This window comes from Muntiacus reevesi, chromosome 8 (genome assembly GCF_963930625.1).
Source record: "Muntiacus reevesi chromosome 8, mMunRee1.1, whole genome shotgun sequence".
In the NCBI taxonomy this organism is placed as follows: domain Eukaryota; kingdom Metazoa; phylum Chordata; class Mammalia; order Artiodactyla; family Cervidae; genus Muntiacus; species Muntiacus reevesi.
The window spans coordinates 85595830-85612015 of NC_089256.1; positions in this window are offsets into that span (position 1 = coordinate 85595830).

Genomic DNA, 16186 nt, shown 5'->3' on the forward strand with positions numbered 1-16186 from the left:
TACAAGAATATTAACTTCGTTATTCAATTATTATTTCAAAAATGTGAAATATTTAGATAAAACATGAGTTTTAAAACTATTTCTAAAAAGCAAGAGAAGGATGATATACAATTCAAATAGTGCATTATTTCCGGATGGGGAAAAGGAGGGAAAATTAAGGAGGGGCACTCATTCTAATTGCCATTTATTTTTTAAACAGGGTGGTGAGTACATGAATGTTTAGTTTATTATCATCCCTCACATTGTATATATAAACATAATACATTTGTTTGCATATATTACAGACTTTACAGTTACAAAAGACAAAATGAATTACATAACTAACAAATATGGCAAAAATTGTGAAAGTATCACTGGATTGATCAAAGCAGGTGTCAGTCTGTGCCAGAGAGAAAAAGACAGTGTGACCTCAGTGTGTGCACTGCCAAAGGTCCTGTTAATTCCTTGGGGACACCAGTGTATACATGAATATTTGGCACCTTGCACAGAATAGATATTTTATACAGTTGGTGAAAGGAAGGAGAGAAAGGAAGGAAGAAAAGGAGGGGGAAAGTAAAGAAAGGAGAGGGGAAAGAAGGAGGCTGGCTGGTCTGGGCTTGTGAATAATTGATTCTACGTAATAAAGAGATTCCCCGTTGTCTGGAAAGAATTCACTCTTGTCTTGATGAGGGAAAGCTCTATTCTCTAGCAGAATTTAGCCCATTGTGTCTTCCTGTTACTAATGGCTATAATGACAGCTATAGTACACCGCAGAGACTTGCTTGTCAAATGTTAACTGTTATGCTATGTTATTATAGATTTTTTTTCTGATAGAGTAATCATTACTACTTATGCAGAATGACAGAAGCTGCCTGACAGTATTTAATCTAATCCAAAAATATAAGAAATAGCCCAGCTATGTAAGAATTAGAATGAACCCAAAGGGATTTTTCTTGAAAAGTTAGGATAGGAAGGGAAGCATTAAGCACATAACTAAACTCTGACAGACTGTACCTTTTGCTTTAGTTTCGTGAGAACTGGAGTAGTAGGCAAATAACCCAGTACGTTGATTGCATGCTTAAATCTTTATTTTTAAAATTAATTTTTAAAAGTTGAATACATACAAAATAATATTCACAAGATATTTTGAAGTATAAAAATAATGATAAAGCAAAAACTTGTATACACACCATGCAGCTTAAAAAAACACTAAAAAATACTTAGAAGCTTTTCCTGTATCTAATCCCCTCAACTTTCCATCACCCCATGCTTAGTAATGACTATCCTGAATTTTTATACCATTTCATGATTTTTGTTTACAGTGTTACATATTTGTATATATTCCTAAATACTAAAGTCTTTGTCCACATTCAAGTTTTATATAAATACAATACCACTCCATTTTCTCTATGTTTTTTTCCCCCATTCAGCACCTGCTTTTGAGATTCACCCATGTTAATAATATATGTGCCTAGAATTCGTTCAATTCCATTGCTCCATTGAAAAGCACAACTTAACATATCCATTTTGTCTACTGATCAATACTTTAGCTGTTTCCAATTTTTTGTTATTATGACACTGTGATCTTTCTTATTCACATCTCCTGGTTCACATGTGCAAGTTTCTCTGAGATTATACACAGGAGTGGAATTGTTGGGTTAAGGATATGAACATCTACAACTTTGCTAGAGAACAATTGCTTTCTATAGCAGTTTACAAACTTGCATACTCACCAGCATTGATTGAAAGTTCCCATTGCCTTGTATCTTCACCAGTCATTTTTGCCACTCTTTAGAGTTAGTATTCATCAAGTTCTCTGATGTGCCCACTTATATCATATTATTAAGTAACCGCAGATGTGATTCAGTCAGTATACTAACCATACACCTAGATTGGTGTCCACAATTTGAAGTTAGTGCCCCATGTTAAATTGAGACATAACCTCATTTGGGCATTTATCAAAAAATCAGGGCTTAAAATGGAAAATAACTCTGTTGTTTTCTCAATAAAGCGCTGATTGACAAATACAAGGAAAAAATCATGATGTTAGCAGTAGAAATGAAATATTATATTTGGCACTGTTAGGAAATCACCCAAGTTTTGTGGGTTTCTGACTTCATAACTACAAGATATTTGGATCAAAGTATACTTACTTTAGGTGACATATGAATTCATAATCTAAGGGAAAGTCCTCATAAAAATAACTTAACATTAAATATATCTTGAAAAAGAACCATTTAACTTGGCAAAATATTAATGAAATAAAACACATGGGTTAGATTTCCCTTATAATACACAAAGGAATAAAATGTGCTCAACAAAATATGCTTTGGCTTTTTCCAAACTAGAAACATCTGAAAATAACCTAAGAGATTTCCCTAAACCATAGCATGTTTCTGGCTTCGTCCACCACTTAATTAAGTGTTGTTTTAATAATGAAGCACATTAGAATGGGGGTTGTATCCAGCCTACAAACCATTTTTTATGAGGTAGTAAAGATAAAGACAGTGGTACCAACATAAAAAATACTTAATTTCATGGTCTTACCTTCTTAGCATATGTTTCATATCAGCTGTACTAGTTCTTTTCTGAAATCCCCTTTAGTTAAGAAAGTTAACCATTGTTTTGTCCTTGAAAATTTAGGTAGAAATCTATTATGAAGGCTGGCTTCCCTGGTGACTCAGATGGTAAAGAATCTGCCTGCAATGCGGGAGACCTGGGTTTTATCCCTGGGTTGGGAAGATCCCCTAGAGGAGGGCATGGCTTCCCACTCCAGTATTTTTGCCTGGAGAATCCCCATGGACAGAGGACCCTGGCAGGCTACAGTCCACGGGGTCGCAAAGAGTTGGACACGACTGAATGACTAAGCATGCAAAGAACAGATAAAGGAGCTAGGTAATATGTTTTCCTTGTAACTGTAATTCCATTGCTTATAAAGAACCAAGTTATCTATGTTGATAAAGTATAACTGGAATCCAGACATTTTTCAAAGCAAGTTGCTACTTTATTCAGTATCTACACAATGTAATTTCTAGAACCATTAAAACTAAGGTTGTGGAAATAATAAAAGTATCCATAAATGCAATTTTAGTATAATCTCAGTGAATGTGTAGGATATGTGAAAATATATCACATTTTAGAGATAAAAACTTAACTAGTTTAGACTTCTACTTTCAGTAAAGACTAGACAAATTTGACCAATTCAGCTGATGAGAACAATAAGATCTGAACAGAAAAAAAATTATGTTTCAAGGCACTGAAAAGACAAAAAAATAATGAAGCATCAATGAGCCAAGATGTGGAGAAGGATTGATGATCAGGGAAGTGAGCCTAGTTTTGGGGGCCACTTTTCCTTCGAAGGCTTTGCTGACTCACAAAAGGAACCTGGAAGTCTAAGAGGCAGAGAACCTGAGCATTATTTTTCACAGTTTTGAAGAAAAAGAAGAATAAGCATTAAAGTCTAGGATCTAACAAGAAGGGAAGAAGATTTGTAGAAACTTCTGTAGAAATTCCAAAGGGCTGGGCCTTGGGGCCAAGGTAAACCAGAAATAGATGAAATAAAATTTCTACTTATTTCAATATGTAAAGTTGAACTGAAGTAACACCAGTGCTAATTCATGAGAAATGTGAATCCTTTCTCATGCAAAAGACATCTTCCATTTTAACTTATCTTTGCAATCAATTTTGCAAATACATGTCCATTCATTCACACAAACATGAATACACACACACACATACATGTAAACATTGAATCATACAGTGAGACTGCATATATGAATAAAAAACAAGAGGGAAAAAAAGAGGCTGCAGAAATGAATGCACTGGGTCTCTAGATATTGAATTTATTAGGCACAGATTTTCAGATAATTTTGCTTACTATATTCAAGGAGGCAAAAACAGCATAACTAAAAAATCAGCAGGGAATTGGAATCCACTTGTGAATGAAAATGCTAGAAACAAAAAAATGATTGAAATGACAAATTTAGTAGATGGGATAGTATATTAGATACTGCTGAAGAGAGAATTAATAAGCTGAAAGATCAGAAGACAATATCCAGAATGTAGAGCAGAAAATCAAAAGATGGAAACAAGTGAAATTAAGGGGAAAAAAGTACTATGAAGAGTCTATCATATATGTAATTAAAGACCCAGAAGAAAAAGGAGAAAAAAATGAGGCAGAGACAATGGCTGAAAAATTCCAAAATGATCTCTAACCACAAATTCAAGAAACCCTATGAATCCCAAGTGCAGAATAAATTTAAAGAAATCCACACCGAAGCACATCATAATGTCATTACTAAAATTATAAAGTCATATGGAGATACATACATTATATAGACACATATTACATACTGTACACCTATACATGTCATATTCTCTAAGAAACTACTAAAAAATAGTAAACAAGTATGTAATTTCAGACGAGATCGGGCACGTTCAGGGTGGTATGGCCGTAGACAAGAAGTATGTAATTTCAAAGTTTATTGAGAAGTAAAAAGGAATAAAAAATGCTCAGTCAAAACAAAAGTAACAAAGAAGAGAAAAAGAATCACTAAAAAAAATAGATCAAATAGAAAACAAATACTACAATGATAAACTTAAACCCAAATATATAAGTAATTAGATTACATGAAAATAATTTAAATATTCTAATTAAACACAAAAGTAATGAGATTGAGGAGGGAGCATATGATGTAAAAAAAAGATACATCTAAAACATAAGAGGTTTAAATAGAATCTAGAGCATGCAAATATTAACCAGAAGATACACTGCATAGCTATATTATTGTTAAACAAAGCTGACTTAAGAAGGAAAATCATTACCATTTGTAAGGAACACTTCATAATAATAAAAGTTCTCATTCACCAGAGATGATAATAATTCTAATTTTTTATCTAAGTATAAAAGAGTCTCATGCATGCATGCCAAGTCCCTTCAGTCGTGTCTGACTCTTTGTGACCCTATTGACTGTAGCACACCAGGCTCCTCTGTTCATGGGATTTTCCAGGCAAGAATACTGGAGTGGATTGCCTTGCCTTGCCTTCCTCCAGGAAATCTTCCCAACCCAGGGATCAAACTCCTGCCTCTTGCATCTACCTGCATTGACAGGCAGATTCTTTACCACAAGCACCACCTGGGAAGCCTAGCGGAGCCTCACAGTAGTAAAATTACAAAATAGACAGAACTTCAAAAGAGGCAAAGTGAGAAATGGAAAATTCCAAAATATACCAGAAAGCTGTAGCACATCTTGAAATATCTAATTTAAAAAAACATATAAAAAAGTAGCATTATAACATTTGGAAAACTAACTTGTAAATTTGATCTAATGTACATAAATAGAAAACTGAATCCAATATGCAGGCATTTTTTTTAAAAGGACTATATGCTTAGACATAAAGCAAGATTCAAAACATTTTAAAGGGTTGAATAGAGTGGATTCTCTGCCTAAAGTGAGGAAATAAAAAAGCACCTATGAAAAAGAGAAATTTCCATTCACCATTGCAACAAAAAGAATTAAATACCTAAGAATAAGCTTACCTAAGGAGACAAAAGAACTGTACACAGAAAATTATAAGACACTAATGAAAGAAATCAAAGATGACATAAACAGATGGAGAGATATGCCATGTTCCTGGGTAGGAAGAATCAATATTGTGAAAATGACTACTACCAAATGCAATCTACAGATTCAATGTGATCCCTACCAAATTACCAATGGCATTTTTCACAGAACTAGAACAAAAAATTTCACAATTCATATGGAAACACAAAAGACTCCAAATAGCCAAAGCAGTCTTGAGAAAGAAGAATGGAGCTGGAGGAATCAATCTTCCTGACTTCAGATTATGCTACAAAGCTACAGTCATCAAGACAGGGTGGTACTGGCACAAAAACAGAAATATAGACCAATGAAACAAGATAGAAAGCCCAGAAATAAACCCATGCACCTATGGGTACCTTATTTTTGACAAAGGAGGCAAGAACATAAAATGGGGCAAAGACAGCCTCTTCAATTAATGGTGCTGGGAAAACTGGACAGCTACATGTAAAAGAATGAAATTAGAACACTTCCTAACACCATACACAAAGATAAACTCAAAATGGATTAAAGACCTAAATGTAAGACCAGAAACTATAAAACTCTTAGAGGAAAACATAGGCAGATTACTTGATGACATAAATTAAAGCAAAATCCTCTATGACCCACCTCCTAGAGTAATGGAAATAAAACAAATGGAAATAAAAACAAAAGTAAACAAAGGAAACTGTAAGTAAGGTGAAAAGACACCCCTCAGAGTGGGAGAAAATAATTAGCAAATGAAAGAGTTGACACAGGATTAATTTCCAAAATATATAAACAGCTCATACAACTCAATACCAGAAAAACAAACAACCCAATCAAAAAGTGGGGAAAAGACCTAAACAGACCTTTCTAAAAGACATACAGATGGCTAACAAACACATGAAAAGATGCTCAACATTGCTCATTATTAAAGAAATGCAAGTCAAAACTACAATGAGATATAACCTCACACCATCAGAATGGCCATCATCAAAAAGTCTACAAACAATAAATGCTGGAGAGTGAGTGGAGAAAAGGGAACACTCTTGCACTGTTGGTGGGAATGTAACTTGAAACAGCCACTATAGAAGATGGTATGGAGATTCCTTAAAAAACTGGGAATAAAACCACCATATGACCCAGCAATCCCATCCCTAGGCATATACCCTGAGGAAACCAAAATTGAAAGAGACACATGTATCCCATTGTTCTTTGAAGCACTGTTTACAATAGCTAGAACATGGAAGCAACCTAGATGTACTTCAACAGATGAACGGATAAAAAAGTTGCAGCATATATACGCAATGGAATATTCAGTTCAGTTCAGTTCAGTTGCTCAGTCGTGTTCAGCTCTATGTGATCCCATGAATCGCAGCACACCAGGCCTCCCTGTCCATCACCAACTCCCAGAGTTCACTCAAACTCATGTCCATCGAGTCGGTCCGGTCATCTCATCCTCTGTCGTCCCCTTCTCCTCTTGCCCCCAATCCCTCCCAGCATCAGGGTCTTTTCCTGTGAGTCAACTCTTCCCATGAGGTGGCCAGAGTATTGGAGTTTCAGCTTCAGCATCAGTCCTTCCAGTGAACACCAGGACTGATGTCCTTTAGGATGGACTGGTTGGGTCTCCTTGTAGTCCAAGGGGCTCTCAAGAGTCTTCTCCAACACCACAATTCAAAAGCATCAATTTTTCAGCACTCAGCTTTCTTCACAGTCCAACTCTCACATCCATACATGACCACTGGAAAAACCATAGCCTTGACTAGACGGACATTTTTTGGCAAAGTAATGTCTCTGCTTTTTAGTATGCTATCTAGGTTGGTCATAACTTTGCTTCCAAGGAGTAAGCGTCTTTCAATTTCATGGCTGCAATCACCATCTGCAGTGATTTACTCTGCCCTAAAATGGCATGCATTTGAGTCAGTTCTAATGAGGTGGATGAACCTAGAACCTATTATACAGAGTGAAGTAACACAGAAGGAGAAAGATAAATGTCATATTCTAACGCATATATACAGAATCTAGAAAAACGGTACTGAAGAATTCATTTACAGGGCAACAGTGGAGAAACAGACATAGAGAATAGATTTATGGACATGGGGAGAGGGGAGGAGAGGGTGAGATGTATGGAAAGAGTAACATGGAAACTTACATTACCATGTGTAAAATAGTCAACGGGAATTTGCTGTATGTCTCAGGAAACTCAAACAGGGGCTCTGTATCAACCTAGAGGGGTGGGGTGGGGAGGCAGATGGGAGGGAGGTTTATATGGGAGGGGATATATGTATACCTATGGCTGATTCATGTTGAGGTTTGACAGAAACAGCAAAATTCTGTAAAACAATTATCCTTCAATAAAAAACAAATTAATTTTAAAAAAGGCAACCAGAAAATCTATAAATGTTTGGAAATTAAACAGCAAACTGCTAAATAATACTTGGGTCAAATAAGTCATGATGAAAATACAAAATATTTTTTAACTCAGTGATGATGGAAGTACAATATATCAAAACTTGTGAATGACAGTTAAAACCATGTTTAAAAGAAATTTAGTTTTAAAGGCAAATATGAAAAAAGAAAGAAGGTTGAAAATCAATAATCTCAACTTCAAACTCAGGAAAATAGAAAAGAACAACAAAATAAACCCATAGAGGAATGAGGGGAGGAATGAGGGAAATAATAAAGATAATTATAAAATCTGTAAATACAACATAAAGGAAATATTTTTAGAAAACTAAAATAATATGTATGGCTAAGTTAGTCATTCCTAGAGGCTGGGGGTGGAATGTAAACCAAATAAAATTTGTGGAAAAGAAACACTGGTGATAAAAGCAAAGGTTAATGAAATAGAAACAAGAAAAATAAGACTGATCAACAAAACTGAATCTGGTTCTTTAAATGACTAACAGCAAGAAGGGTTAAAAAAATCAGAAGGGATACAAATGAATAAAACAGAAGTAAACAATATACAAATTAGGCAGGAAATGGATCAGACTGTTCTTATTTATAGATAATAAGATTGTCTACATTCAAGAGTCTCTAAGGCAAACTTTTAAAACTGATAATAGGATTCAACAAGGTTGTGGATACAAGATTAATATAAAAATATCTATAAGACCCTTGCACTAGGAATAATGAAATAGAAAATGTAATTTTAAAAAAGAATCACAAAAAAATTATAAACAGTAAATACAAACTACCTAACAACAAATCCTACAAATATGTGCATGAACTTTGTGGTAAAAAAAATTCAATTGTTTGCTGAGTAAGATAAAAGAGAACTTGAATTAAGTGGAAATTTTACCTTGCTCATGAATTAAACAAATCATCATTGAAAAGATATCAGTACACCCCAAATAACCTGTAAAATTCATTACAGTTCATATAATTTTAATTACAATTCTAATCAAAACATCAAATTGGTTTCTATGAAAAGCTATTAAATGAGCCTAAAATTTATGTGGTCAAAGAATTGTAAAAGTCAAAGAATTGCTAAGACAATTTCAAAAAGAAAGAACAAAGAAGGGGTATTTTTTCATACAATATTAAAGACATATGCAAGACATATTAAAGGCATATGGAAGACATACTGAAAAACTAAGATCATCAAAACAGTGTAGTATTGGCACAGAGGAAAACAAATAGGCCAATGGAACATAAAAGGTGCTCCTGAAATAGGCCCAAACATATACATAAATATGGACTATAACAGAGCTGGTATCATGAATCAATGGGTAAAAAGCAGACTATTTACAAAAATGCATGCTAGAAGATTATATATGTGTGTGTGTGTGTGTATACATACACATACTAATAAAACCAGATTCCTACCTCACATTATAAACAAAAAATTTTGCACTAGATCCTATATATAGAAAATCTCTACATATTTTAGAAAAGACATATAGAAAAACCATATTTCTTTATGAACTCAGAGTAGTGGAAGATTTCTTAAATAAGACATAGAAAGTATGAAGCATAAAAGGAAAGACGAATTTTTTAAAAGCTAAATACTTCTAATTTACTACCTTATTTTTAGAAAGAAAGATTGAAATTACCTACATGCCTATTTTAAATAAATTGTGGCATATCCATACAGTAGAATGCAGCTTAGAAAGAATGAATAAGTTCTCTCCATGCTGATATGAAAATAGCACCAAGATTTATACTGTTAAGTGATTGAAGTAATAGCAGAACTAAGTGTAGATAGCAAACTACCATTTATGTAAAATTGGGGAAATAAAATATAAATTTATATTTATATTTGAATTAAGAAATTTTGGAAGGATGCATGTTTCTGGTAGCAGAAAGCTGAGCAAGAACTGAGAAGGTGGAGGACAGAAATATGAAGGTATCTCTTCACTATGCACCTTTTAATACATATTTAAAATTTTTGAACTCTGAGAATGTATTGCATTTTTGAATTTTAAAATAAAACAAAATTTTTTATAGCAGACTCCCCCCTCAAAACAAAGGTAAAGCAAAAAATTTAATATAATTGCAATGTATGTAGCAAAGCCTTAGTATCTACAAAATATAAAATATTTATTCAAGTCAATAAGAAAGAGACACTCCATACAAATCCATGAAAAGAATACGTATCTGAACAAGCATTTAAAGAAAAGGGATTATAAATATATTCAGAATTTAAAATTTGTTTAGTATTACTGATCAAGACAAAGCAGATTAATACCAAAAGATATAATTTTCATCCAACAGATCAAATTGAAGAGTTTGTGAAGAATGTGATAGAAACTATATAACAAAGAGCCTCCATGCTTGTGGAAGTATCGGTTGGTACCTGCCATTTCAGAAGTGCAATTTGGAAATATTTAGTAAAGTTTAAAATATGCATTCCCAACAACCCAAAAATTTCACTTCTGTGTGTAGTCTAGTCAAATTTGTGCACCAGGACACACTTACAAGGATGTTTCTTTCAAACACTTGTGTGTGTGTGTGTGTGTGCTAAGTCGCTTTAGTCAGATTTGACTCTTTGCCTCCCTGTGGACTGTAGCCCGCCAGGCTCCTCTGTCCATGGGATTCTCCAGGCAAGAACACTGGAGTGAGTGGCCATGCCCTTCTCCAGGGGATCTTCCTGACCCAGGGATTGAACCCTTGTCTCTTGCATCTACCTGCATTGGCAGGTGGGTTCTTCACCACTAGCACCACCTGGGAAACACCTCAAGCACTCATGTAGCACTTAACTACATTCCATACACGGTTCAAAGAACTTTAACCTCAGACAGTCCACATAACAACTCTAGCAGATAGGTACATTAATACCCTTGCCTCATGCGCTGTGCTGTGCTATGTCGCTCAGTCGTGTCTGACTCTGTGCAACCCTATGGACTGGAGCCCGCCAGGCTCCTCTGTCCATGGGATTCTCCAGGTAAGAGTACTGTAGTGGGATGCCATCCCCTCCTCCAGGAGATCTTCCCGATCCAGGGATCTAACCCATGTCTCCTAAGTCTCCAGCATCGGCAGGAAGGTTCTTTACCACTAGCACCGCCTGGGAAGCCCTCCTTGCCTCATAGATACAAATAAAGCCTGACATTAAAAAAAAAAAAAAAAGGTTAAGATTGTTGCCCAGAGTAGTGAGGCTAGTAAATGAGGCCTCTGGCAGCCTGGTCCAACTCTATTCTTTCAATCCCAACTCCACATTGCCTTTCAGGAAAACCCTGCCCACCACTTACAACCTCACCAATAGAGGAATGGGTAAATAGAATGTGCTGTGTTGGTAGGATGAGATGGTCAGCCACTAAAAAGTATAGCTACATATTTACATATTTATGAAAGTGAAAGTGTTAGTTTCCTAGTCGTGTCGGACTCTTTGTAACCCCTTGGACTGTAGGCTGCCAGGCTCCTCTGTCCATGGATTTCTCCAGGCAAGAATACTGGAGTGCATAGCCATTCCCTTTTCCAGGGGGTCTTCCCGATCCCTCTTCAGTACTGCAGAAAGCTTCTTTACCCTCTGAGCCACCATTTATAGTTTATACATGAATAACTTTAAAGGCATCTTATTATAAAATAGTTTGTATATAGTTGATATTATTTATTTCTTAAGTTGTATTGTAGAATGTACCAAGGATATTACTGCTATCTCAAATTTTCCTCACATAAATGTTTTTATCTATAACTCCAGTTTTTAAATAAATAAATATAGGGCTTTACAGTTATTGTTATCTATTTTTTTTTGAATGAGCTTTGACAGTTTTTGTTCTTCAAGGAATTTGTCCTTTTCATTTAAGTTGGCAAATTTGTTGACATAAACTTCCATATACCCTTATTTCTCTTTTACTATATTGATAGGATTTGTAGTGATGTCATCTCTTTTATTCCTGATGCTGGTAAATTTGTATCTTCTCTCTGTTTTTCCAATAGGCCTGGTCAGAATTTTTTCAGTAAAAGTATGTGCCTCTTTACCAGTATTAGGAAAATTAAAACAATTTTTTTCAACTATTTTAACAAGAAAATTATATCTTAGCCAAATGGATATAGTGGACTTCCCTAGTAGCTCAGTTGGTAAAGAATCTGCCTGCAATGCAGAAGACCCCGGTTCAATTCCTGGGTCAGGAAGATCCACTGGAGAAGGGATAGGCTACCCACTCCAGTATTCTTGGGCTTCTCTTGTGGCTTAGCTGGTAAAGAATCCGCCTTCAGTGTGGGAGACGTGGGTTTGATCCCTGGGTTGGAAAGATCCCCTGGAGAAGGTAAAGGGTACCCACTCCAGTATTCTAACCTGGAGAATTCCATGGACTATACAGTCCATGGGGTCACAAAGTGTTAGACATGACTGAGCAAATTTAAGCAGAAATGGATATATCTGCTATCTACCTTTTTATCTCTGCATCAGAATTCTTTTCAGTTATAGAATTATTGTTTTATTGATGCCTTTGATAAAGGAAGCAATCATCCATGAAATTTCTATTGAATTCCTCCTCTGTGCTAGATACTAGACTAGAGCTAGGGTTCCTCAGATGAATTAAAATCTGGTGAGAGTTTGTCAGCTGGTGGGAGATATTAAGAATAATACGGTAGCCTCTGTACAAGGGCCCTGTGGAAACAAAAGAAGATGAGGTCAGCTTTACTTGGCATGGGTATCTTTATAGAGAGGAAGAGGTAAGAATCGTGGTGAAAGGTTGAGCTTTATAAGCAGACCAGGCGTTCCAGATAGAGGGGCTGCCAGGTGCCAGGCCCAGAAGCAAAAGGAAGAATGATGGCTGTATCATGGTTCCTTTCTTCAGCGGCAAGCAACAGAAGCAGTCTTGGTTGATTAAATGGAAATGAATTTTTTATTAAAAAAAAAAAAATCCATCTTAGGAGTTCCCAGAATGGAGAACAGGTGAGGAAGCCCCTGGAGCTCCTGCACTGGGAGCTGTGGGAACCACCACCGTCCTGGCCCCACAGGGGCCTGCGTTGAGCCAGAACCATGACCTCGCCACCACTCCTGCCCCTCAAGATGGATGTAGATGGATGTTTCTTTTCCCAAACTCAGTGACAGAGCAGGTTCTATACAATTATCCTTCATCAGGTTATTCACTTCTAAATTACAATTTAGCATGGAGAATCTGATTGCGTTTAAATTGCCTTCCTTTATTTACCCAATGTTTATTCAACAACTCAAGTCCATACTATATGCCAGGCACCATGCTGAACTCTAGGGAATCAACTGAACAAACCAATTCCTACCTCCTTGAGGTTTATAGTTTGGGAGGGGTAGTGAGGAAGATGGTTAATTTTTTTTTAAGTGTATGTTGGAGATAAGCATGTGTAACATGTCAGGTGACAGTAAGTGCTGTGGAAAAAATTTTTAAATGAAGCAGGGACTGAGACATGCAGGGGGGCTGGGAGTGTTACTGTTTTATAGACAGTGGTCAGGGAAAGCATGCTAAGGTGAGGTGTGGTAAACATGAAGGAAGTGAGGAGCCAGCCATATGGACCTCTGGAAGAAGGCCCTTCCGGGCAGAGGGAACACAAATCCACATGCCTTCTCATGGAAATGTATCTACTGTATCCAAGGAACAGCAAGAAAACTATGTGTATCTCCAGTGCGGCTGGAGTGATTGGAGATGAAGTTGAAGACAAGGAGGAAGAAGGGGGAAGCTATTTCATATGAGGCTTTGCTGATCATTGGAAGGACTTTGGTTCTGATTCAGGGTTAGATAGAGAGTCATTCCATTTCAGAGTATTGAACAGACGGGAGACGGTGTTGACTTACATTTTCATAGGGTTATCTAGATGTTCTGTTATGACTATATTTTAACAAGGCAAGAACAGAAGCCCAGGAGCTATTGCAATAATCCAAGTGAGAAACGAAATAATGGTGTTTTAATCTGAGTAGCAGTGGTAGTAAAGATAGTGAAAGGCGATAGGCATCTGGATATATCCTGAAGGTACTGACCTCACTGCATAGGGTTGTATGTGCATGAGTGGTAGAAACAAGCCTGAGAGGGGTGGGGGTCAGATTACAAAGTCCTTTGTATGGCAAGTAAAGGGGTTTGGGTGTCATCCTCAGCCTATAAGTTGTCACTTATTCATTTTAACTAGAAGAATCACATATCACATTTTATTTGAGAAAGCTGATCTGGTGGCAGGGTTGAGAATGGAATTGAAGGGGCCATGTTGGAGGCAGTGAAATCTAGTAGGAGACTCCTATCACCATCCAGATAAGAGAGGATGAAGAATTTAGCAGAAACAAAGTTATCTAGCTATTGCAGTGGAGAAGCAGCAATGGTTATGTAATAGTTTACTACCTCTGTATAACAAATTATCATGAACTTAGTTGTTTAAAATTATACATGTCTATTGTTTCACATTTTCTATGGGTGAAGAATCCAGGCATGGTTTAGGTACATTCTCTGCTCAGGGTTTCAGAAGGCTGCAATCCAGGTGATGACTGGGCTGTGTTCTATGGAAATTTGACTGGGGAAGTCATCCTCCAAGTTCACTCAGGTTGTTGGAAGGATTCATTTCCTCGTGTCTGTAGGACTGAAGGCCCTGACTTCTTGTTGGCCCTTGGCTGGAGATTGCTCTAAGCCCCTAGAGGTTTCCCACAGTTCGTCATCATGGAAGACTGATTACTTCTTCAAGCCAGCATGGAGAATCCGAGTGTGAGTCTGTCAGCAAGATGGAGTCCTATATGACATCAGGTAATCGTGGGAGTAACATTCCACCATCTTTGCCATATTCTATCTCTTAGAAGCAAGCCACAATTTCCACCCACATGCAAGGAGAAAAAATTACACAGGGCATGAACATCAGAATATGGATCATTGAGGGTCACCTTTTGATCTATCTCTCTACCATATATTACAAAGAATATTAAGAACACAGAATGAATGGGACCTAAGATGTGGCAACGTCATTGTATGTGAGCTGGAAAAGGACAGATAGAAATATAAAATGATGCCCAGCTTTACAGTTTATGTGCTTTGTGGGTGATGAGGGTCCTTCATGAAGATGAGAAGCAGAGGAAGAACAGCTAGTTTGGGAGAATATTGAGTCTTCTTTAATTTGGAAGTAAAAGATATTACAAAAGTATTACATTTACAAAATTACAAACATATTACTACCATATTTTACAAATAACAGTATTTTTTATAATGGAACAGACAATAAACCTAGTTCTTATTTCTGTAAGAAACCCAAGTTCTTATTCTCCTGTTCCTAAAACAAGCAAACAAAACCCAACTCTTGCTGTTCAAGCCACGTGTTATTTTGCTGAACTAAAAGGAAGTTTCCAGGTCTATGTGAATTTCTGTGTCTTTAATGGACTCTTGCAAGCTGGGAGGCTGAACGCAGAAATGGCATGCCTGAAGCAGTGTCAGTGGTTTCAGGTAAGAAAAATTATTTCTAGAAAGTTAAATCATCCAGGAATTTTCAGTGTTTATATGTAACTTACACATTTAAAGTTATTTTAGAAATTTTCTATCATCTATAAAGGAAGCATCTTAGTTTGACTTTGTAGTTAGAGAGAATATTCTTTATGGCAAGTTTGCTAAGGAGGGAGGGGATGAAAGTTGTGCAAGAATAGGGAGAGGAGTGAAATACAGAGCAATACTCTGTGAAACTAATTATCCAGAGGAGTTTATGAAAACTGCATGGATGGATGGATCCCATGATTAGGTTTATTGAGGTAAAAAAGTATGTAACTAGGAACCCCCAAACAAGCCTGGGTGGTTAAAGTGGAAACATTTAGGAGAGTGAACATACAATTGCTTTAAAAGAATTAATTTGGAAGGTCGCAGTTTCAAGTACACTGAATGACTACATTACTTGTAGGCCTTTCCCGTCTCTGCCTGTTGTCCTGTGGTTGTCATTAAAGGGGTCATTTGTTAGAGGTGGTTCCTGATGGGTCTTCTAGACCACTTCCTTTACAAGGAGCTGCCCTGTGAAATGAGAGGGCTTCCGTGGTGGTACTAGTGGTGAAGAACCTGCTTGCCAATGCAGGAGACATGAGAGATACAGGTTTGATCCCTGGGTCTGGGAGATCCTCTGGAAGAGGACAGGGCAACCCCCTCCAGTATTCTTGCCTGGAGAATCCCATGGACAGAGAAGCCTGGTGGGCTACAGTCCATGGGGTCTCAAAGAGTTGGACACGACTGAAGTGGCTTCGCACACATGCCCTGTGAGAACCCAGAAGAGTC